General features: G+C 41.3%; 1 protein-coding gene across 1 annotated transcript in view; it reads right to left on the reverse strand.

Annotated features, from left to right (window-relative positions):
* lrrc4ca (leucine rich repeat containing 4C, genome duplicate a) overlaps positions 1-3,751 on the reverse strand; it is a 48,235-nt gene extending 44,484 nt beyond the window's left edge. The window contains exon 1 of the mRNA XM_047034203.1: positions 3,652-3,751. The gene's annotated coding sequence lies outside the window, so the exon portion shown is untranslated. The remainder of the gene's footprint in view (positions 1-3,651) is intronic.
* Between the last annotated feature and the right edge of the window lie 2,249 nt (positions 3,752-6,000).

A 6,000-nucleotide genomic window follows, 5' to 3' on the forward strand; every position in this document is an offset into this window, starting at 1 on the left:
CATGAAACAGAGTTAACATGGAGGGAGATTAGGGAGATGAGTACTGTACAGTCTTTTGGAGTTGATGTGCCACCATTGTGATGAAAATATTGACATCATCTTTTAGCTTGACAGTAGAGTCCGTTTGAAATTGAATTAGTATTTGTTAGCCTGGTTTGTGGCTAAATACAGGTTGTAGGCCTGGCACAGTTGAACATTGTGCACTTTGTGCTGCATGGTGATTTAAGACACGCGACAGCAATGTGGCCTTGGGACAGCGTGGATTGGCTCTATGTACTTTTGACAGTCCCCTGCCACAGATATCTATCCACAAGACAATCCCTGAGCGATCCCGGTATTGCTGATGTGGAATATAGATGGATATCCACGGCGTTTCGTGAGGGTCTGGATCATTGTTGTCCTTGAGGAGCTCAGGGACAGAAAAATGACACAGCCGGATGAGGGGCCAAACTCTGAGAGCTGCCGGAGTGTGTTGCTGAGAGAGTGCCACTCGTCACTCCGTTGTTTTCCAACAAAGCGAGCACAGTGTCAGAGAAGGTTACGGCAGATAACACAGACGTGCCTCTCTCGACCATTTCTTCTTTCGTTTTTGCCTCGTTTTATTTTAGTGTTCGCGTTTCACCGTGTTGCAGTTTGTAAAGACAGTTATCTGCCCTTGGTACTTCAGCATGGAATGCGTCCTCTTTTCACCTCCTCCTTATGTTGCGTGAAAAAAGCCCCGCAGTGCACGTTGTATGAAGTGTGCCCTGTCAGTTATCTGACACAGAACACATGTCGCAGTACTATAGCAGGCAAAAATCCACAAGCAATATTCCACTAACACCTCTGCGTCATCTTCGAGATTAAGAGCAATTCAGCAAATTTCACGGACTTGCTAATGAGGTGCATCAATGTGTTTTCCATCCTGTTTAATCTCCACTTTGATCCACACTAATCTCTCACTGTACTTGTTATCCAAGGATTCTTTCAGCCCAAAGGGCTTGCGATCGAAGAGCACGCTCCGATTTCAAACTCCCAGCCGCCATCATCTTGATGTCTCCAGCTTCGCCCCTTCATCTCCACAAATTTGAATAATTCAAAGCAGGATCCACCTTAATAACGTCCTCCGCCTTGCTTCAATTTCACAATATGATAGGTGAAGGGGAGTAGATGACTGGTCGGGTTATTGGATTTTGGCTGCAGCTCTGAGAGGTAAGGAGAAGAGGAGGACGGTACTCGGGGCAGCAAGATGAACACTGAAATGACTATCGTCCTATTGATCGTCATCATATATCAGCTTCGGTCCAGGCTGACGTGCTGTCATTAGTAACATATATGAGAACAGATGTTGTCAACAAAATGACATGCAATCACAGGATCGTCCTATTTTGCCGACACTATGTAAGATTGGATAGTGTATCCGAGATCCATGAAATACTAGGAGGCTGTTATTGAAGTATGTGGTAAACTGAAGTAAGATTACATGGTTGAGTTACTGTATATCACATGAAAATAATTTTGCTAAAAGCAGAACTTTATAAACACTCAGGACCATTTTATGAAAATAAAATGCATGATTGTCTGCTGTTGTGGGGGGGAGAGAATGTGACAAGAAAAGCATATATATCAATATATTTCAGCTTTAATTTCAATATATACCAGTATTATCATATTACACTTTCAGCACATTATAGTGCTACTCTGGTTAAAAGTCCTGCATTGACTTGAGAGGTGGTTTCAACTCTTCCAGGGAACACTTAAGGACTAAGGATAGTTCTATATTTTGATGGCTCGGCACACCTTATGACAGAAGCAATCTGACATGTGTATTGAGGCATAGTTCCGATGAGGAAAAAGTGCACATATGCACAGAGGGCTCTACCGTACTGTAGCATACATTATAAGTTATATTTTAATTAGCAATAAGGCTTGCTTCACTAGAAATCACAGCAGTTAACAGCTAAAAAATAAAGCAAAACATGTCACGTTGCATCTTGTCTGAACACAAAATGTTCAGGGTACAGTGACTAACACATCCTCTTTGAAGTAAAGGACCCAAAGAGATGGGGGTGTAATTGGTTTGAGCTTTTCAAGGAATACAAAGAGCCTATTTTTAGGCATACAACCTTAAACATTAAGTGGTCTGTGTGTATTTGATAGCCTTTACACACAAAGCATGACTGCCACCCCAGCATATTGATATCCCTGAGATTCAGAAGTCTTAAGATAATTATAGACAAAAAACAATGCTATGTCTTCCCAAACCTTTTATGAGTTCTTCCCCTGGGAAATGTTTTTTTAGATAATCCCACAGAGCAACATATTTCAAAACCCCACTGACAAAGCCATTTTAAATATGTTCTTTTCACATTTCAAGTCACAGTCATTAGATGAGGTATAGGGTTAGGCTTTTGGGCATGTCATGCTGAGTAGTTTTAGGGTTAGGGTCCAACTAAGAAACACCGTACTTGCGCTGTTTTATGTTTAGCTCTGGGGCACCATTGCACCTACTTCCTGTTGGCTGTGAATCCCTTTGTTCAAAGACACAGAATGACACATCCTGCTCCCAGAATACAATTCCCTCTGAAATGTGCTCAAATGTTGTGTGTCAAACAAGACCAGCTGTTCCACAGGTAAACAAAAGGCTTGAGAATTAGACTACAAATCAGGAGCCTCCAGCAACACTCCTGACGTGATATTAGAGCACTTCATTTAATTGCAGGCCCCACATTTTCTTCGACAAACCAATCATGGACATTGAGGAAAAATACCCCAGTTCACAATTATGAATATAGCATGCATATAAAGCATTTTTTTTGTTTTTGTTTTACTGCTTATAAGCTTTTGCAGTTTATTTCTTCCTTGAACTCTGAGAATAAATAATAGCCTTCCAAAGAATTCCCGGGCATGGAAAACTGTACATTGTATCCCCAGGGTTGGCCATTAGCAACTCTATGACATTAAGGCAACTACTGTACAGTATGCATTTTAATTTGTTTCACAAATCAAAGTTATGTATGTTTCTTAAGGATTTTTTTTTGCTTTGCTTGCATTTTCTGTAATTTAGCAGGAATTTGATCAATTTCCTTGTCAGGTTCATTGAAGTAATGTAGCTTTTTTTTCGATTTCCAAACAATACTTTTCTATTCATTTTCCACTTGGAGGCCCACATTTCTTCCTGATACTTTCTATAGTCCACATTTTGTCTCAAGTCCAGCGCTATGAAGCGGACAGTAGGGACATGTCCCTACTAATGTCAAGAGACCATCAAAACTTCCCCTCCAATTTCATCATCAAAGCAGGGGCAGGTAAGCATACAAGGTGAAATACATCTTTGCAATTGACTGATAGACCCTGGCAATGTTCAAACCAAACCTACACCCTTGGATCCTGGATTCAACAACCCAGATGAATACACCCCAGGCTTGTTACTGTAAACAGCTATGGAAGTGAGCAACATACATCAGCTTAACACATGAAGCCTGCTGAGGTGAAGCTTTGCTGACAATCAAACGTGAACGCTTTAAACATGACATACTGTAAGCCTTGTAATCTGCTATTACAGCCGATTTAGTGTGACGCAACCTCCTCCAGCCTGTTTTGCTTACTTGACTGTGTTTCGGTTTATGGTAGAGAAAGCAGTGCTCCCGACAATACGGTAGCATACTGTACCTATTCAGATGTGAGCAGCAGAGCAGATTTGCAGCATCTGGAAGAGGCGGCTGATCCAGTTTCTAATCCTCCATGTGTCTTGTGTGTTCAGACAGTGTCAGTGGAGAAGACAGCCCTCAATCATCACCTGCCATTGAAGAAATACTGTTTAGTGTACAAAATAGGCTGGGGGAAATGCTGTTGTATGGGCTCGACCTGAACAGAATGTGACTACAACTTTAAGAAAAGTATGCAGTAAAATATCATCTGTATCTACACACTTTGAAGTGAATTTTGAAACATAGTTTGAAAGGACAACTTTCCACTTGGGTATTGATGATGTCAAATAAAGTTACCGTGGCAATGTTGTTTGTTGAGTAGTGTTCATTCTAGCACTTAGATTATCTATCACAAGAGTGGGAACCTACTTTAAATGACCTCAATGTGATGGAAGTACAGTAAAGAACATCGCTTTATTTCCAAGAACACTTTAGGCCGATGTTTCACAACTTTCACCCAGGCAGTGTGTATGTGTCTGTTTGTGTGACGTTAGGGAGGGGTACAATACACCTCCATTTTATACACATCATACAATATTCAGAACATCTGGGATTGGTTAACTATACATTTTGCACACATCTGCAGAAGGGAAATCTCCATGATACCTTATATAGGGCAGGTGAATATGAGCATGAAGGCAGGGTAAGCTATGACCGCTATCCATTACCAGAACAGCGCTTGTGCTATAAAATGGGACCAGGGTTAGGCCATCACCAGAGACAGAGGTATTGCATTTTAGATCTAAAGCAAACAAAAGGTTGAAAAGCCCTGAAAAGCTGCAAAGACACTTATCTTACAAGTGATTACCATCTTCATCTTTCACCTGGGAAGGTCATTTAAATCTCAGGCTAACGGATGATAACGATACGAAGGTAATGACGGACGCATAATGACTTTCCTAACTAGATTCGCATGGAGTAATAGTTTATGGACAAGCTAACAATTGTTCAGAGAGATTAACCATGAGGTGACAAATGTACATGCCAGATGTGACATGATATAACCATAAAACATACAGAATGACCAGGAAAGTCATTCAAAACATCCTACTGTAACCTTGCCATGGCAATTATATGTTAACGGGGGAATTATGCAATTTTAACTTACAGTTCTTGCAAAATTTGAGATATTGAATCATTGTGAAGTTATGATGAATGATACAATGGATCTAGGCACTGATAATCTGTGAGGTGAGAAACCTGTGACACAGACAGGTTTTTAAATATTTTTACAACAAAAGCGATTAAGAGTATACCATCGGAACCAGGAAGAAAGTAAGTAAAAGCCCAAAGTGCAGTCATTTAAAAATGTCTCTCTCTCTCTCTCTCTCTCTCTCTCTCTCTCTCTCTCTCTCTCTCTCTCTCTCTCTCTCTCTCTCTCTCTCTCTCTCTCTCTCTCTCTCTCTCTCTCTCTCTCTCTCTCTCTCTCTCTCTCTCTCTCTCTCTCTCTCTATCTTCTCTCTCTCTCTCTCTCTCTCTCTCTCTCTCTCTCTCTCTCTCTCTCCACCCCTTCTCTCTCTCTCTATTTCTCTCTCTCTTTCCCCCCTTCTCTTTTTCTCCCTTTACAATTGACCATATAAAGTGGCAATTGAAAATATGTGGTTTCAGAGGGCAGGACAACGTTGTCATAATAAAGACTGAAGTTTGGAGTATTACTGTAAAACTAAAGCAGTCAGACAGACATCATGACAGTGTCTGCCCGGCCCTGCGCTGTGCTCTGCGAACCCTGACCGTGTGTGGTGTTGAATGACAGGATGTGTCATCAGTGCACCTGGCTGACCTTAGTCCCCGCTGCAGAAATCATCCCAGGTAAGTCCGCCTGCCCTTGACCCTGTCTTTCTGCAGGGGGAAAGATACTTTCTTTCAGAGGCTGGAGCGAGGAAGAGAACGTTGACGCTGATGTGAGCCTATGATTGGAAGTGAGTGATATTCTCAATGATAGAGTTCCTCCTTACACCCCTCTGATCACATGGTGGAAATGACAGATCACAGTGACATACTACAGTAAACATGCCCATATGACAAAATACTACCATAACACATAGCTAGTGGCCTCGTGATGGGTGAATATATATACGGTTAGGTTATACTATGCTATACTATGTTCAGAGTAAACAATATACAGTAAAGTCTGTTGCAAGTGCTTTTTCTATGAGCCTGAGAGACTCACCTTTGTTGTTTTGCCTCCCAGGGAAACCATAATGGGTAAATGTTAAGGGCTCACACAAGACAGTCTAACAAGACATCCTTTTTCAACTTTTCACTCCATGTTTGTTTATACTTTTCTTTAACCTCAACTCTTAGCTTCACC

The sequence above is a fragment of the Hypomesus transpacificus genome, chromosome 14 (assembly GCF_021917145.1).
Source record: "Hypomesus transpacificus isolate Combined female chromosome 14, fHypTra1, whole genome shotgun sequence".
Classification (NCBI taxonomy): domain Eukaryota; kingdom Metazoa; phylum Chordata; class Actinopteri; order Osmeriformes; family Osmeridae; genus Hypomesus; species Hypomesus transpacificus.